Source organism: Protopterus annectens, chromosome 15.part0 (genome assembly GCF_019279795.1).
Source record: "Protopterus annectens isolate FY-2018-M chromosome 15.part0, PAN1.0, whole genome shotgun sequence".
In the NCBI taxonomy this organism is placed as follows: domain Eukaryota; kingdom Metazoa; phylum Chordata; order Ceratodontiformes; family Protopteridae; genus Protopterus; species Protopterus annectens.
This window is the reverse complement of record NC_056749.1, coordinates 378,510,694-378,534,354: the sequence shown is the minus strand read 5'-3', so window position 1 is coordinate 378,534,354 and position 23,661 is coordinate 378,510,694. Positions and strand designations below refer to the sequence as shown.

At 39.4% G+C, this 23,661-nt stretch overlaps 1 protein-coding gene across 1 annotated transcript in view; it reads left to right on the top strand.

Annotated features, from left to right (window-relative positions):
* Positions 1-23,661, top strand: part of BTK (Bruton tyrosine kinase) — a 728,232-nt gene that overhangs the window by 57,827 nt on the left and 646,744 nt on the right. The window lies entirely within an intron of this gene.

The window sequence follows — 23,661 nt, the reverse complement described above, 5'->3', positions numbered from 1 at the left end:
CTGTTCTGTTGTGAAGGCTATAGTCATAGTCTGTTGTCAAGAATAATTAATGAAGTATTTATCCTTAGAAAAAGTAAAGCAAAACCTACTCAAGCCTTTCCATAATGAATAGTTTAATAGATCAAGATAACAACTAAAGCATAAGTAGTTATGTAACTATTACATCCACTGTCAAGTATATGAGTGCCTTCCCTTTGCCTATTACCACTGATATGAAAGCCATTAGGACTATTTTAAATAACAACAGGAAGATTATTTTAGGAAATAGACAAATGACTAAAATCCTTGGTACGGAACTTTTATTCACATACAAAAAAACTAAACATTTTAAAAACATGTTTGAGACTTCTAAGTCTTCCAAAACAGTTAGTGGCATTATTTGTGGGGCATTCAACTGTGGCAGGTGCAAATATTGTTGGTATATTAGTATTTAGCACATATTCATCCTGTGTGAGCCTTCCAACAAGAACATACTCACATTCTTGTTTATAAAAAATGTTAAAACAAGGAGATTTCATCACACAATACTCTTACCTCTGTCTAAATAAAAGCAGTTCTATTCAAAAATGTCTTCCTTGCCTTAGCAGTCACTGTAGCTTTCACATTACTTTCACAGTCAAAAATAAGTTTTTTGTTCTTTCCTTTTTTTGTGGTCTAGACACAAAAACGTGATATTTTGTTTCAAGGAGTAAAACTGATGTGCAGAATATTACTACAAGTTTTTGATATAATGTTGATGTTAGTGAAATCTAATGCCTGGCAGGAGAGATTTACAGAATTACCAGTCTCCTGTACTTGGTTTTAGCTGTTGGTTTGCATTCCTGATGTGACTAAGAGTACCACCAGTCATAAAGGCACACTGGTTGTACCACACTAGTTTTACTTTATGAGGCTATATGTCAAGATTCACTGATTAAGCACATCTGTACTTGGAAGTTGTTGACATCCAGTGACTGAGTTATTTCATATTTGGGGGTTTTCAGAAGATGAAACATGAGGACTGAATCTTGGTAGCAGGCAGTATTCCTGTGAACCTGTGGTACTTTCTGCATTGTTACTGTCTTTTTAACCTATTCTTGGAACTTGGATGGAATTATGATTTTGTAGAACTTGTGTGATTTTTGGACCATTTAAAATATTATCAGTATGAGTTTTACTATCACAAAACATTGATGGATTATTTGTTCTTTTCTCAGGGATGCATTTTAAAGTATTGTAGACATATTAATTCACCAGTTGTATCTCTTTTCAAACCTATTTTCTGTATGTTGCCATTTGTCATAGGTTTGCAGCTCATACTAATTCTCAGCTGTATTTTTTACAACCAGCTATGTAAACCTCATTGTTACCTCATTTGTTTTTAATGACGGTTCATTCATCGGATAGAATGATAGGAGGTGGCCTTTACGGGTACCCTTTACTTATTTTTAGGTATAAATGTATGTAGATACTGCCTGTACTATTGATCTGTCTGCCTCCAGTGTTTTCTTCATTTTTAAGAGTTTTACTATAATTAAGTGGCAAACCTTTGAGTCTCTCAGATTTGTTCTTGGTGATATTTCCTGAGTGGAGTCTGTTGGTATACTGCTTGAAGATTATTTTTAAGCAGTTGTTGTTCATTTCTCTTTCCACCTTCCACATTTTTAATGACTGTCTCAGACCATTAAAGATTTTCACATGCTTTGAAAAAAATACACGAATAGTGTAAGAGGGATTTAACATTTTAGTCAAACATGCTGCAAAACACTAGCTTACTTGGAATATTAAGTTAAGAAAGTGACTGTGCCCTCCAGCTTTTTTCAGAGATGAAGATGAAATAAAGCATGCTGTAGCTAGCATTGTCTTTATCATCTGTAGTATTTAATGCTACTCAGTACTGGTTAAATTTAACTGTTACATCATGTTAAACAGTACTGGCAGCAGATATACCAAGCCAACAGATATTGCCAATATAATGGCCAACAGATTCAGTGCCTTCTTTACCCCCCCAAAGGACCAATCATAACACCAGTAGATTGCCAGGCACCCAGTATTACCACTGCACAGGTTAAAATAGCACTGTCCAAGGCCAAGAATACAGCTTCTATGGGACCTGACAATATCCCTGGCTGTGTTCTACATGAACTACAGAATGAACTGGCACCTCACCTGTGTGCCCTGTTGAATTACAGCCTCACCTCAGGTTTTGTCCCTACCAAATGGCACACTGCTACAGTCATCCCTCTCCACAAAGGAGGAGTGACTACAGACCCTGGGAACTATTGCCCCATTAGCCTGTTGAGTCTGATATGCAAAGCTATGGAACGCATCATCATGGACCTAATAAACAAGGATATAGGGAATCTCCAAACCTGGATCCCACACAGTTTGGTTTTGTGAAGGGTAGATCATGTCTGCTCAACTTGGTTGACTTCTTTGAGTCAGTCACCAGAGCTGTGGATGAAGGCAAGATGGTTCATACAGCCTACCTTGATCTGGCCAAGGCCTTTGATACCATTCCCCACTCAGGAATCATAGAAAAACTCACCAAGCTAGGCATCAACTCCTATATCACTAGGTGGGTTGCAGACTAACTTACAGATAGAACCCACAGTGTGAAAGCAGCTGACTCCAAGTCAGACTGACGATTAGTCATGAGTGTAGTCCCACTGGGTTCGGTCTTGGGTCCTCTCCTGTTTGGTATCTACTTCTCTGAAGTCCAGGCCAACACGAAGGGACTCTGGCTGACAAAGTTCACAGAAAATTGCAAGTTGGGAGCTATTATTAACTCTCCATGTTATGCTGACATCCTACAGAATGGCCTTACTGAGACCAACGACTGGTCTCAGAACCATGGCCTTAAGCTCAATGCCAAAAAATGTGTCATCATCCCCTTTGGGAAAAACCATGAATTACTACATTGATGGTAGTCCACTGAACATGGAAGGCGTTATAAGAGATCCGGGAAAACAGGTTGACAGCAACATTTCTTTTGGATCACCACATTGCCACTGTGGTCAGAAAGTCCTTTATTGTGGCACATCTCATTACTAAGAGTTTTGCATCCAGGAAGAAAGAGGTCATTGTCTCCCTCTACTCTTCCCTCATTAGGCCAATCATCGAGTAGTATTTAATGCTACTCAGTACTGGCTAAATTTGACTGTTACATCATGTTAAACAGTACTGGCAGCAGATATACCTCACTAGACCCCTGCAACAACTGGAGATGCCGCAAAAGTACCTCACAAAGAGGATTCTAGACCTTAAACACTTGTCCTATATGGACAGACTCAAAAAACTCCAACTATTCTCTGTCTCATATCGCCTACTTGGAGGCGATCTCTGCTTGACTTACAAAGCCATGTCTGACCCAGCTCTGTTAGAAATGCTATATCTAAAGAAATCCCAATCCCTCTGCACCACATGCTCCAGAGACCTCAACCTCATTACCACAATCAACAGAACATACTGGAGTGACAGGTTCATAACCCAGAGACTGCCCATACTATGGAATAGACTTCCCATACATGTCAAACAGAGCACCTAATTGACCCTCCTCAAGAAAAATCTTGATGAGGGGATGGGAAATAGAAAATTTACCTTGGGGATAGCTCCAGTCGCTCTACTCAACAGAGGCACTGGGAACTAAGGTTGGGTGGCACAATGCCAGGGTAATCCTATGACTAGGCTTGTAAAGGCCCCAGGGCCATTAGCCTAGTATACACCTATGAACCTATAAATGTTTTCCTAGATCAGCTCTGTATTCAGTCTGCAATGTTTATTGGCCATTTCATTTTAACTTTGCTTTGGTTTCTGAGCCAGAGGGTGAATTGCTGCCAAGTTTACTAATAGCTGATCTATGGAAGTACGATTCAGATCTGCAACAGTTTATGAACAAGTGGTATAAGCATGCTTTAATCGATTTTTGACATTGCTCTATTCCACTCTAGTCTGCTAGCTAACTGTTCTATGTTGTTGCATTTTTTTCTGGGTTGCTACTAAACATATAAGTTCACATAATTCAATTTTACTAATTGTAATTGACATGACAGAGATAGCATAGTATTAAAGCAATGAGAAGAGAACATACTATCTAAATCTTGGGAGAATTTTATATCTTTACATAAGGTAGTGTGGGAAGTCAGGCACAGTGTTTAAAAGCAGGCCTGTCTCACAGGAAACAATATGGGAGGCAGTCTTTAACCAGTGAGCTTGCTGTTTAGCTAGACTAACCTGATTTAAAGTCTGGCAGAATATTTCTTAGGCTACTGCTATGACTCATTGACTTATAAGTCACAGAGGAAACAATTCACTCAGCACAACCGATGGACAAATTAACCCCTCCAAAAAAGTACATGTAAGTGGGTTTTGCCCCCAGTAGCTCCTATGTGGGAAACAAGTCTGTTCACCCCGCAAACATGTTATACATGAACTCCCTGATTGCACAAACATGAAGAAGGAAGAAATCTCTAACAAGAAACTAATCATTGCCAACACACACTTAGACAAACACTGACAGTGATTTGCTACGGAAAAGTGCGGCTGCTTAGTTCAACTTTGCTGCTGGGTTGTGTTAGGTGGGTTGTTTCATCATATACTTGTCACTTGAGAAGCAATAAAGCAGCTATTTCCTAGAAACATAAATGAAAATATATCCTTCAGCTTTTTTATGCAAATTGTATGAAATGAAAGACTCTAGGGGCATACATGTTGTTGTGTCTTTCGGCTTTTCTCAGTTAGGGGTCACCACAGTGGAACTCCGGTCCGCTAATGATTGGCAGTTGATTTTTATGTGCTGAGTTTCCGGCCCTAATGCACAGCCTTCAACAAAGGTACGCCCATTCATGCATGTCTTCACAGTAGACGCTCTAGCTGAAAATCGAACGGGACAACATCTTGCTGTGAGGTGACAATGCTACCGCAGCACCACCACTGTGGATTCCTCTAGGGGCATACATAAAAAAGAAAAAAAAAGCTCTCTGGTCACATTATTTATTTTGATAACAATGATTTTACATTTTTATGTAAATAACTTTCTGAATTTCAATATAAACAAGATGTTCATCGTGTTACACTGCTGCAGTCATCACACTTGGGTTATCCTACCGTCAGGCAGTCCCGCAGTTGGCCAGAGTTCCAAAGTCTTGGTCTGGCGTCGGTTGCTGTCACTTCTTCCCTGACGTCAGTGCGCCAGGGGTATATAAGGTGCATCCAATGCCATTTTCTTCAGTCTTTCTTGCCGCACGGTGCCCGAAGCAGAAGCAGTTTGCAAGTGCCGGTTGGCCGACTCCTGAGATTTTCAAATCGAATTTCAGACCAAAGTCTTCAATAAAGCTAAGTACCCCATTGGGGAACCTTTTCTTGCCTCAGACCGATGTCAGAAAAAGTTAATAATTGCATTTCTTGTGGGAAGCAAATACCTCATAAGGATTTTCATTCTTATTGTATTCCTTGCCTAGGCCCAGACCACGACGTCACAGGTTGTCGGTTTTGTGGTAAGTTTAACAAACGAACTATTAAACGTCGGTTTGATTTTGCCCGACATTATTTTGGTAGAAAATTTAATTATACCATGCTGTCGGAGCAACCGATGACTGGGATGCATAAAAAACGCAAAGATAAGGACAGGCAGCCAAGACCCAAACCAGACTCCGAGGCCTCTGCTAGGCCAGTCGCTGGGTCTCCGGTTTTCAGTGAGGTGCCTACGCAGCCCCCGACGACTGCTGATTTAGAACCCCAGGCTGCATCCGACTCCCAAGCAGAGATTGCTGGGCCTCCAGAGCCTTTATCTTTAGGCCCTTCCAACTCCATGGCTGAAGGGGATTCCGGTGCAGTTGAAACGCCTTCAGTTGCTGAAGGTGTCTTCAGACTGACTACACTTACTATTAAATCCTATACAAAGCTGAAAACTCCTTTAAAAGTAAGGAAGCCTGTACAGCAGTCTCCAGTACAAGGCCCCATGCCTAAGAAACATATGCTTAAAATGGCTGAAGATTTAATTACCCTAATCAGGGGTTCCCATCCCCCTCCTGGCAAAAGGCCTAGACAGGAGGAGGACTACGCTTCGTCTGACCAGGTTTCCATTTCCTCAGATTCTTCTGAGGAACAGGAATACTCTTTTCCCCCTTATGAAGACTCTGATGCTGAAGAGTCTATTCCTTCAGCATCTCCCCCAGAAGACTACTCTTTTGGGGAAACTTTACATACCTTGAGGGTACATTTCCACTGGGAAGGCCAGGATTACTCTGATTCTAAGAAAAGGCTCTGAGAGTTCCTTTTACTACCCCAGCACAGACCCCTTGCTATTCCACCCATGTTAGACATTGTGGATGATGTTTATTCAGAATCTAGCCTTAACCCAGATTCATTACCTCCTGCACCAGCCAAACCAGACAGATACTACAGAGTCCCTGACTCACACAAATTCCTATATAAAAGCCCTGTTGCTGACCCAGAAACCATTTCCCAGGGTCCCAAAGGGGTTAAGGCCTCTATTGCTAAAAATCCTGTACCCTCTGAAAGGGATTCTAGGGCACTAGACAGATGGGGAAAGAAAGTATATACCTCAGCTACTCTAGCTATGAGGGCCTTAAATTGCCAGTTTCACATGCTGAAATATCAACAATATTTGATGTCTCAATTAAAACAAAAAATGATCACACATACAGAGCAGCCTGATTACAAGGAAATGCAAGATTTGTTGCATGCAGCTGAACAAGTGGGAAAACATACTTTGCAATGTGGATTTGATGCATTGGAAGCTTCTTGTAGAGCAGCAGTAACAGGGTCTGTCATTCGTAGGCATGCTTGGTTAAAAGAACAAACTTTACCTGATCATGTTAAAGCAAAGTTATTGGATGCACCTTTACAGCAGGATGTTTTATTTGGTGTAAAAGCAGAAGAGGTTTTAAAGAAAATAGAGGATAAGGCAAAATCTATGCAGACAGTCAAGTATTTTTTACAGGTTCAACCCCCTCGTTTCAGCAAAAATTGGCCAACCAAAAACTGGTCCTTTCCAACTTCTGACAGACCACAGAGGGGCAAATACAGATGCCCAAGGGGCAGAGGTCAGCCACAAGACTCTTATAAGCCTCGACAATGGGGTGCCACAACCCAGAAAGGAGGAGAAGACAGGTCTCAAACTATCAGAAGACAAACACAATGACTTACCCCTCAGACTGCCAAGCAAATCCCTCTTGACAGCTCCCTTGGGAGGAGAAAACTTGCACTTTTTGCAGGCAACTGGCACATCATCACAAAAGACAAATGGGTCCTAAATATTGCATCTCAAGGATACAAGTTCCACTTGAACACTTTACCAAGGATAAAAGGAATGCCAAACCTGCCACCAAATCAATGGGCAGAGGCTCAAAGACAAATTATAGCACTCATGGGCATGAGAGCCATTCAACAGGTTCCTACACAGGGGAAAGGACAAGGATTTTACTCAAGACTCTTTCTGGTTTCCCGAAAGGACAAAGCCTGGAGACCCATTCTGCAGACCTTTCAATTCTAAACACATACCTGGAAGTACCCAAATTCAAGATGCTAACACTACAGCAACTTCTTCCCATGCTGGGCAAGAAGGCTTGGCTAATAACGTTGGACCTCAAGGAGGCATACCTACATGTCCCTATCAGAAAAAATTGCAGAAGATACCTCCAATTTATAGCAGGTTCAATTCATTACCAATTCTCTGCACTGCCCTTTGGCTTATCTACTGTGCCCAGGGTCTTCACAAAATGCCTGGCACCAGTAATTGCATACTGCAGACAAAGAGGAATTCAAATATATCCATACCTGGATGACTGCCTTATTCAAGCAGAAAACAAGGACATTCTTTTAAAACATCTGGCGTTTGTAAAAAACCTACTAAGTTGCCTAGGGTACACAGTAAACGAAAAGAGGTCAAAACTAGTGCCCTCACAAGACATAATATTCCTGGTGCCAGCTTAAATACAATGGCCCAGATGGCTTATCTCACTCCAGACAAGCAAAGACAACTGACACAATATTTCAAAATGATGGCAACAAAGACCCAACTCCCTGCAAGAAAAATTCTGCAGGCCTTGGGATTCATGGCATCTTGCATACTACTAATACCATATGCCAAACTGCATATGAGGAAATTAAAATGGTACCTGAAAAGCGTATGGACTCAACACAGCCACAGCTTGGAAACAATAATACCTCTCATTCACTGCCTTCAACGGGAGTTTCTATGGTGGGCTCGGGCATGTCACCTCAACAAGGGTCAGCCTTTTACCTTACCCACAGCCAGGCAACCAATAACAACAGATGCATCAGACTACGCTTGGGGAGCACACATGGCAGGACAGTGTATTCAGGGCAAATGGTCTGCAGATCAAATGCATCTCCACATCAATCAAAAAGAGATGCTAGCTGTTCAAAATGCCCTAACAGCTTTCAAGGACCTCCTACATCCAGGACAACTCCTAATAAAGACGGACAACACCACAGTGATGTGGTACATAAACAAACAAGGGGGCACACATTCCTACCCCCTATGCAGGCAAGCAATGACCTTGTGGAACACAACACTGACTTACCAAGTTCAACTACAAGCACAATTCCTGCCAGGAAAGAAAAACACATAGGCAGACAAACTAAGCAGAAATATCATGGATCCTCATGAGTGGAAACTAGATCCACAAGTTAGGTTCATAGGTTCATAGGTTAGGTTCATAGGTTAGTACTAGGCTAACTGCCCTTGGGGGCCATTTTAAGCCTAGCCAATTACCCTATGTGAGAATCAAACCCTGCACCTTTTGTTTCCAAGGTAAACACCCTAACCATTATTCCATCCTCCCACCCACTTCACAATGATAACTCAAAAATGGGGGAGCCCAGACATAGATCTGTTTGCCTCACCCCAAAACTACCAACTACGGAAATTTTGCACAAGGACATACCACACGCTAGCTTGGAAAGTGGACGCCCTCTCATTCAGTTGGAAAACATTAACGGTGTATGCCTTTCCTCCGCTGCCTCTTCTGGCAAAGGTGCTGCTGAAAGCCAGATTAGAGAGGCCACAAATGATACTCATTGCTCCAGACTGGCCATGCCAACACTGGTATCCAGTACTTAGGAACGTGGCTCAAGGCCCACCATGGATTTTACCTCAAATTCCTCATCTGCTGACTCAGCAAAACAATCAGATTCTACACAGCCAGCGCAAGACTTTAAATCTGGCTGCATGGCAGATTACCTAAACAACCAGTCAACACTTCTCTCTAAATCTGTTATGGATGTCATTCTGGAGGCCAGGAGGCCTAGCACCAGGAAAACCTACTCAGACAAATGGAAAAGATTCTGCGCCTGGAACCAGGCTAAAGGCCAAAATCCTCTTGTCCCAAATATTCCTCAGATTCTGCAATATTTAACTGAGATGTTGCACAAAGGCCTTTCCTTTTCATCTATTAAGATCCACGCTTCAGCTATTTCAGCTCATTACAACATGGATCCTCCTATATTTTCACATCCATTACTAAGACAGTACACAGAGGGGCTAAGAACATAAGACTGCCCCGGAGAGCACCAACACCAACTTGGGATCTCAATTTTGTTTTGGAAAAACTTACACTACCACCCTTTGAACCAGCTTTTACAGCTTACTTATAATTTCTATCATGGAAAACTGCCCTGCTGCTAGCAATAACTTCAGCACAAAGAGTTTCAGAGCTACAGGCCCTAATGGCAGTGGAGCCTTTCATAATTTTTCATCAAGACAGAGTTTCTTTACGAACTAACCTTTCCTTTATGCCAAAGGTGGTATCCAGTGTGGCTCTAAACCAAACCATTCATTTGCCCACCTTTTATCCAAACCACCAGAATAAAGGAGAAAGGCTCCTACACTCTTTGGACATTCACAGGCAATTACATTTCTACTTGGATATAACTAAGGCTTTAAGAAAATCTGACCAGATCTTTGTATCCTATGCTGCAGGATCACAAGGAAAGGCTATCTTAAAACAGACCATTTCAAAATGGATAGGACATTGTATCCATTTCTGCTACACACACCATGGGAAACCTGTACCTGGTAACATTAGGCCCCATTCCACCAGGGCTACAGCAACATCAGCAGCCTTCCTCAGAGGGGTACCAACCAAGGATATTTTGGAGGCTACAACTTGGAGTTCAGTGCACACCTTCACCATGCACTACCACTTACCTCTATACTCAAAAACCAGAGCTGGCTTTGTCACTGCAGTTCTACAGGGCCTACTAGCTTCTCTAAACCCTGTTTAGTACCAACCACCCAGCCTTAGCTTTGGGATTCAACCCAAGTGTGATGACTGCAGCAGTGTAACACGATGAACATAGTACAGTTTTGTACCTAACATAAATGTAGATGTTCGAGTGTTCACACTGCTGCAGTCCAGGTTACCTTCCCTCCATCCCCTCTGTCCTAGCTGGACTTATGTATACCTTTCTATCCTGTACAACCTTTGTGGTGTATTTGCTTGTAACTGAAGGTATTGTTTTTATTTCTTATATATGTTTTATTAGCAATATGTATTGTCTACCTACTTGGGGGCACCTGACATCTGGGGCAAGAAAAACTGAAGAAAATGGCATTGGATGCACCTTATATACCCCTGGCGCACTGACGTCAGGGAAGAAGCGACAGCAACTGATGCTGGACCAAGACTTTGGAACTCTGGCCAACTGCGGGACCACCTGATGGCAAGATAACCCAAGTGTGATAACTGCAGCAGTGTGAACACTTGAACATCTACATTTATGGTAGGTACAAAACTGTACTTTTCATGTTATATTTGCCACTATGTCTCACATAAGTTCACTTTTACAGATTAAAATCAATTTATCAAATTAGAAAAGTACAATATGTAAAAATACATACTTATCATGGTTTCATTTTAACCAGAAAAATGCATGTCTGACTTTTTAGCTAGCCTCAGGTAAAACTACTTGCGCTTTCTGATTACTTAGATTTCAGTTTCTCTGTCTAGATTTCATTATTAATTATTCTTAAAATGAAATTCAATTAACTAGTTGAGCACTGCATTTAGCCATAAGCATTTTAAGCTATAACTCAGTTCTAATAACTGTTAGGTGTGTGTGTTTGGATGCAGACTGTGAAACAGCATTACAAACACACATAAAATGATGGTAAGCCATTCATAAAATAACAATATGTGAATCAACAAGATAAACAATGTTTAAATAAATAAATCATCCCTGGGATTCAATAAAGCCTACACTGTGTACACGATATGTATTCAATAAAATTCTTATCTCATTTTTGTGTTTTCTAGTCACTCAGAAAGATTACACTGTATACATGTAGTCTACACTTTGTGGTAACCTTTATGAATCCCTGTCAATATTTAAAACAGCAAAAATATCAGTAGGAAAACTAAAATTAGGAAGAAGAAGGTGTGAGTTATGTCTCTGTTGTCTCTTCCTCCGAACAGTGTACACTTAGTGTAGGCTTTATTGAATCCAGCCTCATCTATTAGCAAACTTGGTAGTAAGTCACCTTCTGAATTACAAGCTACATACGGCAAGTCTCTAGATAAGTAAATTAAAGTATACAGTACAGTGTGTACATAACCAGAGAGTTGACATATGTCAGTAAAATTCTAAAGTATCTTTCCATGTGGCAGTGTTGTACAAGACATTTTATCATGTAGCAGACCCCCTGTATTATTCAGACAAGCACACAAGCACAGACAAACACAATTACAAGGGTGCTGTGAAAGGCAATCCCTGGGCGTACAGTAGATCCTGAACCATGCAAACCCCAAAATGCCTTGCTGCACTTTTAAAATAGACATCTGCATTATTTTCCGTTTGAATTTTACATGTAGTATTTCATGTATGACAATAATATGCTTCTTAATGCATTTTAATGTAAAATATTTTCTCCACCCATTCTCGCTAACCAATTTTTATGCAGGATTATAACATTTTTAAGTATGTAGGGGTTTTGGTATGAAATTTTAAGGGTAGTCATTTGAGAGATCAAGTAATAATAATTTCCTACCCAGGTTCAGAGCAGGCAAACTGTTCCTCTCAAACATGTGCCTTTGTGTATCTCCATCACTCATCATTTGAGGTTTCAAGTCTCCAAGTAGAACAAAACAGTCAGCAGATGGAACATGGAACCATATTGCACAGTATTCAAGAAAGCTAAATCATATTGTCACAAATGGCATTGAACGTTTCTCTTTCTGCACGTCAGATTTACACTGATACTCGCTTACCTGATGTTACAATTTACACGAGTTGTTCGCATCTAGGGATTTATGAACATGCCCTAACTTAACAATGGCTTCTACCAAGAGACAAGTTTAGATAGGGGGAGGGACCACTAATAATGAAGAAGGCAGCTACAGAAATAATGTGTAAAACTATAACTGTGTGTGTGTGTCTTTCGGTTATTCCCAGTTAGGGGTCACCACAGCGGAACTCCGGTCCGCTAATGATTGCTAGTTGATTTTTACGTGCCGAGTTACCAGCCCTGATGCACAACCTTCAATGAAGGTACGCCCATTCACACATGTCTCCACGCAGAAGACGCTCTAGCTGAGAATCGAACCGGACAGCGTCTTACTGTGAGGCAACAATGCTACCGCAGCACCACCACCGCAGATTCCAAATGTGTAAAACTATAACTATGTGGCTCTTTTCAACTTCCTCAACAGCCCTATGCTCCTTTTTCACTAGAGAAGTGACATTCCATGTCTCAAGAGCCAGTTTCCATTACCAAAGACTACAAAATCTGGATGTCAGAAAGGACATTTACTGTAACCTCCATAGTGTTGCTCTTTCTAAATCTTCCACAACAGGAAAAGGACGATACTACATTAGGAAAATTGGAATCTGAGTAAATGACTGAAATGTTCTTGGGGAAAAAAGACAAAAGTTAGATACACACTGCTGAAAGCACAGTATAGTCTGAATGGAATGTCCAAACATTCTGTTTCCTGTTCTTATATTGCTTATCATTTAGACTGCTAAGCAAATGAAGGAGAATAAATACAGACTCAAGAATGACTGGTTTCTTAGCTATACCAAGCCTGGGGGTGTGATGCAAATGCAAGGAATGTCAGGACTTCCAAGAGGACCTATGTTCCACCATCAAATAACCAGATAGTGAGTGACTCTGAACATAGTCAAGGGCAGGGTACTACAAATGGGTCATGAAATCTAACTCATACCTACAGTGCCAATGCTGGTGTAGGTATCCCTTGAGGAGCTTTACTAAGGACCTTGCACTTAGAGTATGACTGACTAGTGGAGAAACTGCTACCTAACAGTGCAACCTGTTGATAACATTGAACTGGGTATATACCACAGGAGACCACCCCCCTGGAGACAGAAAGTGGTTCAGCCAATATGAGGAATTCTCTTCAGACTCCAGTCTAAGTACTGTGGGCACCTATAGAAACTGAACCTTCAATGTAATATTTTGTTTTTAAAGTAGTACAGGAGAATTTGATCAGAGTATGTGTCTTGCCTAGTAAATCCTTTGTGTGCAGATTAACTGTCAACAAACCTTGTTCCATGCTGGGCAGAAGAAGATGGACATGCCAAATATTTTCATGTGTATGAAGACCAGGATAAGGTAGGGATGTGACTACAGAGGTTTGCTCTGCAAGAAATAGCCTTTGACAAATGTTCATTGCTCTTAATTTGTTTTGTTTTAAGGAGCTATGGAATGAAAAGGGGCAAGAAATTCCCACACAGCATGGTGACCACATATTAAAACTTACAGTGCAGTTAGTTGGGCAGATGTTGCATGTTCCTTCAAGTAAGGAGGGAGCACTGAAGTTGCAAAAGTAACAGGTCCATTATAACTCAGGTCAGCCACCCCCCTCCAACATGCACCTCCAGACTAAGACCATCTGTTTATTCTTCTCCAATAATCTTTGACTATATGAGATCCTACAGTCATTATAGTTACTTTCTCTCAATCACAAGTATATTGTTTTTGGGATGGAAATGAAGCATTGTCATACCAATATCTTATAAGAATTATATGTTTTCAGATTCCCTTTTTGAATTGGATATACCCCTCCTTATCAAAACACTGAGGTTTTTGCTACCAATATGTTATACCATCTAGTTCTGTGTAATTCCAATCTAATTATAAATCATAGATTACTTTCTATTTTACCACTACTTTGCATGTTCATTTGTTGCATTTCTTTTCTTGATTTAAAGCCGAAAACTTTGAACCCATCTATCAATTTTGCTTTGACTTAGCTTAGTTTCTACTGGAAGATTATTCAGTTATAATAAGATTACCTGGAAAAAATGGAAAGGGATTAACATTTAATGATGAGCAACAGTAATTCTCTGGCTGCATTAAACAGAAAAATAATAGTTAAGACTGTTGATAAAGAAATATATATTTTTATTTTATTTGCATTCTACTCTATTTTTTTATTTTTTTACTCTAGACATTAGAGACCAAAATGAAATTTCAATATAAAAACAAACAACAAATATAGGTAGTAGGAAGAGGATGCATGAGTCTGTATTTTGTTTCTGCCTGTCAGAATTGAAATATCTATAATACTTAAAGTGAAGGAAGCTGAACTTGCTAGATTGTTTAAATGTAGTTTTGGATAAGAACGTTATATTTTAATATCTAGCTTAATTTAGAGGTTTCATTTTGAGTTTGTTGGGAGGGTGGCCTAATGGTTAAGGTGTTTGCCTTACACACAAGGTGCAGGGTTTGAGTCTCACAAGGGATAATTGGCTAGGCTTAAAATGGCTTGCAAGGGCAGTTAGCTTAGTACTAATCTATGAACCTATGAGAACTCACCTTAGAAGTACAGGGTTTGTGGGTTACAAATCAGAGGAAGCAGAAACTCTAAATGGCTGATGCACATTGGAAAACTTCTCAGCTGTCTAGAATTTCACAGAATGCTCAGATTTTTGCATCATACTTTTGGACTGTTCCCAATAAAATTTCAGTTCATTTGGCAAATAATTGATGACTGCAGTCACTAAATAATGATAGACATTTGAGTTTCAGCCTTTGTGTCCTTCAGAAAATGCATGCTAATAGCAGACCTGTTATTTTAGAAACTTTCCAGGCTTATAAGAGCAATATTTAAAATCTGTCCATGATTTTGACCCTCTGTCCCCCGATTATTTTTGACATTGTCCGGAATTCTTGAATAATGAATTTGAGAGGTATGCATGCTGGTAACAGGACAGAAGGGTACTCATCGACTCATATGCCTGTCATAACAAAGGGTAATGGCATGTTACTTTCGTGATGGCACCATGGAGATTCTTAAGGTGTATGCATACTAATTTATGCTGTTATTCCATTCTGTTTCCATCCAGGTGAGACTTTTGATTTTGAAAAGGTCCTTATGTTGAGCACCATGTCATTGCAAATTACATTATTTCTGAAATATGTAACAAAGCATAGGTACAAATGTGGTTAAGGAACACATCTTGCAGAGGCACTAAAAGACAACTTATTGCCACAGTCTATTGAATAAATCACATATAAAAGAGAGATGGTTAGCAATTACTGATCTGTCTGGTGCACACTCACACCAGGATGAAAAAAAAAACTGACTAAGCATTTTGTTGGCTTTAAAATGACAAGGCTTATGCAGACTGATAATGCTGACAAACACCTGAAAGGAGCCAAGTCAGAATGGGACATGGATAAGGAAAAAGATATTGTAAAACAAGAGAGGAAAGCAAAGACTTAATTTCATGTTGAAAGGAAGGCCATTAGAGAAGGAAGTCAAAATGATCTCAATGAATGTAAGAAATGCCCCTGGATTTGAGTTTAAAAGACTGCATCACAGGTTGTGTCAGGATAGTTCAAATGTTATATACAGATATTCATTCTCTGGAGAAAGGCAGTGAGCAAAGTGAAATAAGAGATAAAATGTACCATCCAGAAATGAACAAGGTGCAGAAAAACAATATTCTACAATGTACATTATTACAGTAATAGAGAACCTGGCACAGAGTTCTACAATGTACATTATTACAGTAATAGAGAACCTGGCACAGAGTTCTACACGTATACATTATTACAGGAATAGAGAACCTGACACAGAGTTCTACAATATACATTATTACAGAAATAGAGAACTTCACACAGAGTTCTACAATGTGCATTATTACAGGAATAGAGGACCTGGCACAGAGTTCTACAATAAACATCATTACAAGAATAGGGAACCTGGCACAGAATTCTACAATATACATTATTACAGGAATAGAGAACCTGGCACAGAGATCTACAATATACATTATTACAAGAATAGAGAACCTGGCACAGAGTTCTACAATATACATTATTACAGGAATAGAGGACCTGGCACAGAGTTCTACAATATAAATTATTATAGGAATAGAGAACCTGGCACAGAGTTCTACAATATACATTATTACAGGAATAGAGAGCCTGGCACAGAGTTCTACAATTTACATTATTACAGGAATAGAGAACATGGCACAGAGTTCTACAATATAAATTATTATAGGAATAGAGAACCTGGCACAGAGTTTTACAATATACATTATTACAGGAATAGAGAGCCTGGCACAGAGTTCTACAATTTACATTATTACAGGAATAGAGAACCTGGCTCAGAGTTCTACAATATACATTATTACAGAAATAGAGAATCTGGCACAGAGTTCTACAATATGCATTATTACAGGAATAGAGAACCTGGCACAGAGTTCTACAATATGCATTATTACAGGAATAGAGAACCTGGCACAAAGTTCTACAATGTACATTATTACAGGAACAGAGAACCTGGCACAGAGTTCTACAATCCACATTATTACAGGTATAGAGAACCTGGCACAGAGTTCTACAATGTACATTACTACAGGAATAGAGAACCTGGCACAAAGTTCAACAATGTACATTATTACAGGAATACAGAACCTGGCACAGAGTTCTACAATGTACATTATTACAGGAATAGAGAACCTGGCACCGAGTTCTACAATATACATTATTACAGTAATAGAGAACCTGGCACAGAGTTTTATGATATACATTATTACAGGAATAGAGTACCTGGCACAGAGTTCTACAATGCACATTATTACAGGTATAGAGAACCTGGCACAGAGTTTTACAATATACATTATTACAGGAATAGAGAATCTGGCACAGAGTTCTACAATATACATTATTACAGGAATAGAGAACCTGGCACAGAGGTGGTGCTGCGGTTAGCATTGCTTCCTCACAGCAAGAGGTTCTCTGGTTCGATCCTTGGCTGGGGTGCCTTCTGTGCGGAGTCTGCATGTCCTCCCTGTGGTCGCGTGGGTTTTCTCCGGGTGCTCCAGTTTCCTCCTACATCCCAAAGACATGGTGGATTGGACACTCTAAATTGGCCCTAGGTGTGAGTGTGTGCATGTGTGTATCTTCTGTGGAAGGTTGGGCGTCAGGCTGGCAACTCAACACTGTAAAACTCCACTGCCAATTGTAAGTGGGCAGGTGATCTGCTGTGGTGACCCCTAACTGGGAAAAAGCTAAAAGAAGAAGAAGAGAACCTGGCACAGAGTTCTACAATATACATTATTACAGGAACAGAGAACCTGGCACAGAGTTCTACAATATACATTATTACAGGAATATTGAACCTGGCACAGAGTTCTACAATGTACATTATTACAGGAATAGAGAACCTGGCACAGAGTTCTACAATGTACATTATTACAGGAATAGAGAACCTGGCAGAGAGTTCTACAATGTATATTATTACAGGAATAGAGAACCTGGCACAGAGTTCTAAAATGTACATTATTACAGGAATAGGGAACCTGGCACAGAGCTCTACAATATACATTATTACAGGAATAGAAAACCTGGCACAGACTTCTACAATACACATTATTACAGGAATCGAGAACCTGGCACATAGTTCTACAATATACATTATTACAGGAATAGAGAACCTGGCAAAGAGTTCTACAATGTACATTATTATAGGAATAGAGAACCTGGCACAGAGTTCTACAATGTACATTATTACAGGAATAGAGAACCTGGCACAGAGTTCTACAATAAACATTATTACAGGAATAGAAATCCTGGCATAGAGTTCTAAAATATACATTATTACAGGAATAGAGAATCTGGCACAGAGTTCTACAATGTACATTATTACAGGAATAGAGAACCTGACACAGAGTTCTACAATGTACATTATTACAGGAATAGAAAACCTGGCACAGAATTCTACAATGTACATTATTACAGAAATAGGGAACCTGGCACAGAGTTCTACAATATACATTACTATAGGAATAGAGAACCTGGCACAGAGTTCTACAATATATATTAGTACAGGAATAGAGAACCTGGCACATAGTTCTAAGATATACATTATTACAGAAATAGAGAACCTGGCACAGTGTTCTACAATGTGCATTATTACAGGAATAGAGAACCTGGCACAGAGTTCTACAATGCACATTATTACAGGAATAAAGGGCCTGGCACATAGTTCTACAATAAACATTATTACAGGAATAGAGAACCTGGCACAGAGTTCTACAGTATACATTCTGACAGGAATAGAGCATGTGGCACAGAGTTCTACAATGTACATTGTTATAGGAATAGAGAATCTGGCACAGAGTTCTACAATATACATTATTACAGGAATAGAGAACTTGCACAGAGTGCTACAATATACATTATTACAGGAATCGAGAACCTGGCACAGAGTTCTACAATGTACATTATTACAGGAATAGAGAACCTGGCACAGAGTTCTACAATGTACATTATTAAAGGAATAGAGAACCTGGCACAGAGTTCTACAATATAAATTATTACAGGAATAGAAAACCTGGCACAGAGTTCTACAATATACATTATTACAGAAACAGATAACCTGGCACAGAGTTCTACAATATACATTATTACAGGAATAGAGAACCTGGCACAGAATTCTACAATATACATTATTACAGGAATAGAGGACCTGGCACAGAGGTCTACAATATACATTATTACAAGAATAGATAACCTGGCACAGAGTTCTACAATATACATTATTACAGAAATAGAGAACTTGGCACAGAGTTCTACAATATACATTATTACAGGAATAGAGAACCTGGCACAGAGTTCTACAATATAAATTATTATAGGAATAGAGAACCTGGCACAGAGTTCTACAATATACATTATTACAGGAATAGAGAACCTGGCACAGAGTTCTACAATTTACAATATTACAGGAATAGAGAACCTGGCACAGAGGTCTACAATATACATTATTACAGAAATAGAGAATCTGGCACAGAGTTCTACAATATACATTATTACAGGAATAGAGAACCTTGCACAAAGTTCTACAATGTACATTGTTACAGGAATAGAGAACCTGGCACAGAGTTCTACAATCCACATTATTACTGGCACAGAGTTCTACAATGTACATTATTACAGGAATAGAGCACCTGGCACAGAGTTCAACAATGTACATTATTACAGGAATAGAGAACCTGGAACAGAGTTTCACAATATACATTATTACAGGAATAGAGAACCTGGCACTGAGTTCTACAATATACATTAATACAGGAATAGAGAACCTGGCACAAAGGTTTACAATATACATTATTACAGGAATAAAGAACCTGGCACAGAGTTCTACAATATACATTATTACAGGAATAGAGAACCTGGCACAGAGGTGGTGCAGCAGTTAGCATTGCTTACTCACAGCAAGAGGTTCTCTGGTTTGATCCTTGGCTGGGGTGCCTTCTGTGCGGAGTCTGCATGTCCTCCCTGTGGTCACATGGGTTTTCTCCAGGTGCTCTGGTTTCCTCCCACATCCCAAAGACATGCTATAGGTGGATTGGACACTCTAAATTGGCCCTAGGTGTGAGTGTTTGCATGGCTGTGCCTTCTGTGGAAGGTTGGGCGTCGGGCTGGCAATTCGACACAGTAAAACTCCACTGCCAATCATGAGCGGACAGGTGATCTGCTGTGGCGACCCCTAACTGGAAAAAAGCCGAAGGAAGAAGAAGAAGAGAATCTGGCACAGAGTTCTACAATATACATTATTACTGGAATACAGAACCTGGCACAGAGTTCTACAATATACATTATTACAGGAATAGAGAACCTGGCACAGAGTTCTACACATATACATTATTACAGGAATGGAGAACCTGGCACAGAGTTCTACACATATACATTATTACAGGAATGGAGAACCTGTCACAGAGTTCTACAATATACATTATTACAGGAATAGAGAACCTGGCACAGAGTTCTATAATATACATTATTATAGGAATAGAGAACCTGGCACAGAGTTCTACAATATATATTATTACAGGAATAGAGAACCTGGCACATAGTTCTACAATATACATTATTACAGAAATAGTGAAGTTTGCACAGAGTTCTACAATGTGCATTATTACAGGAATAGAGAACCTGGCAGAGAGTTCTACAATGTATATTATTACAGGAATAGAGAACCTGGCACATAGTTCTACAATATACATTATTACAGAAATAGTGAAGTTTGCACAGAGTTCTACAATGTGCATTATTACAGGAATAGAGAACCTGGCACAGACTTCTACAATATACATTATTACAGGAATCGAGAACCTGGCACAGAGTTCTACAATATACATTATTACAGGAATAGAGGACCTGGCAAAGAGTTCTACAATGTACATTATTACAGGAATAGAAATCCTGGCATAGAGTTCTAAAATATACATTATTACAGGAATAGAGAATCTGGCACAGAGTTCTACAATGTACATTATTACAGGAATAGAGAACCTGGCACAGAGTTCTACAATATACATTATTACAAGAATAGAGATTCTGGCACAGACTTCTACAATATACATTATTACAGGAATAGAAAACCTGGCACAGAGTTCTACAATATACATTATTACAGGAATAGAGAACCTGGCGCAGAGTTCTACAATGTACATTATTACAGGAATAGTGAACCTGGCACAGAGTTCTACAATGTACATTATTACAGGAATAGAAAACCTGGCACAGAATTCTACAATGTACATTGTTACAGGAATAGGGAACCTGGCACAGAGTTCTACAATATACATTATTATAGGAATAGAGAACCTGGCACAGAGTTCTACAATATATATTAGTACAGGAATAGAGAACCTGGCACATAGTTCTACAATATACATTATTGCAGAAATAGATAACCTGGCACAGAGTTCTACAATGTGCATTATTACAGGAATAGAGAACCTGGCACATAGTTCTACAATGCACATTATTACAGGAATAAAGGGCCTGGCACATAGTTCTACAATAAACATTATTACAGGAATAGAGAACCTGGCACAGAGTTCTACAGTATACATTATGACAGGAATAGAGCATGTGGTACAGAGTTCTACAATGTACATTATTATAGGAATAGAGAACCTGGCACAAAGGTTTACAATATACATTATTACAGGAATAAAGAACCTGGCACAGAGTTCTACAATATACATTATTACAGGAATAGAGAACCTGGCACAGAGGTGGTGCAGCAGTTAGCATTGCTTCCTCACAGCAAGAGGTTCTCTGGTTTGATCCTTGGCTGGGGTGCCTTCTGTGCGGAGTCTGCATGTCCTCCCTGTGGTCGCATGGGTTTTCTCCAGGTGCTCTGGTTTCCTCCCACATCCCAAAGACATGCTATAGGTGGATTGGACACTCTAAATTGGCCCTAGGTGTGAGTGTTTGCATGTCTGTGCCTTCTGTGGAAGGTTGGGCGTCGGGCTGGCAATTCGACACAGTAAAACTCCACTGCCAATCATGAGCGGACAGGTGATCTGCTGTGGCGACCCCTAACTGGAAAAAAGCCAGAAGAAGAAGAGAATCTGGCACAGAGTTCTACAATATACATTATTACTGGAATACAGAACCTGGCACAGAGTTCTACAATATACATTATTACAGGAATAGAGAACCTGGCACAGAGTTCTACACATATACATTATTACAGGAATGGAGAACCTGTCACAGAGTTCTACAATATACATTATTACAGGAAGAGAGAACCTGGCACAGAGTTCTATAATATACATTATTATAGGAATAGAGAACCTGGCACAGAGTTCTACAATATATATTATTACAGGAATAGAGAACCTGGCACATAGTTCTACAATATACATTATTACAGAAATAGTGAAGTTTGCACAGAGTTCTACAATGTGCATTATTACAGGAATAGAGAACCTGGCAGAGAGTTCTACAATGTATATTATTACAGGAATAGAGAACCTGGCACATAGTTCTACAATATACATTATTACAGGAATAGAGAACCTGGCAAAGAGTTCTACAATGTGCATTATTACAGGAATAGAGAACCTGGCACAGACTTCTACAATATACATTATTACAGGAATCGAGAACCTGGCACAGAGTTCTACAATGTACATTATTACAGGAATAGAGAACCTGGCACAGAGTTCTACAATATACATTATTACAAGAATAGAGATTCTGGCACAGAGTTCTACAATATACATTATTACAGGAATAGAAAACCTGGCACAGAGTTCTACAATATACATTATTACAGGAATAGAGAACCTGGCGCAGAGTTCTACAATGCACATTATTACAGGAATAGTGAACCTGGCACAGAGTTCTACAATGTACATTATTACAGGAATAGAAAACCTGGCAGAGAATTCTACAATGTACATTATTACAGGAATAGGGAACCTGGCACAGAGTTCTACAATATACATTATTATAGGAATAGAGAACCTGGCACAGAGTTCTACAATATATATTAGTACAGGAATAGAGAACCTGGCACATAGTTCTACAATATACATTATTGCAGAAATAGATAACCTGGCACAGAGTTCTACAATGTGCATTATTACAGGAATAGAGAACCTGGCACAGAGTTCTACAATGCACATTATTACAGGAATAAAGGGCCTGGCACATAGTTCTACAATAAACATTATTACAGGAATAGAGAACCTGGCACAGAGTTCTACAGTATACATTATGACAGGAATAGAGCATGTGGCACAGAGTTCTACAATGTACATTATTATAGGAATAGAGAATCTGGCACAGAGTTCTACAATATACATTATTACAGGAATAGAGAACTTGCACAGAGTGCTACAATATACATTATTACAGGAATCGAGAACCTGGCACAGAGTTCTACAATGTACATTATTACAGGAATAGAGAACCTGGCACAGAGTTCTACAATGTACATTATTACAGGAATAGAGAACCTGGCACAGAGTTCTACAATATAAATTATTACAGGAATAGAAAACCTGGCACAGAGTTCTACAATATACATTATTACAGAAATAGATAACCTGGCACAGAGTTCTACAATATACATTATTACAGGAATAGAGAACCTGGCACAGAATTCTACAATATACATTATTACAGGAATAGAGGACCTGGCACAGAGGTCTACAATATACATTATTACAGGAATAGATAACCTGGCACAGAGTTCTACAATATACATTATTACAGAAATAGAGAACTTGGCACAGAGTTCTACAATATACATTATTACAGGAATAGAGAACCTGGCACAGAGTTCTACAATATAAATTATTATAGGAATAGAGAACCTGGCACAGAGCTCTACAATATACATTATTACAGGA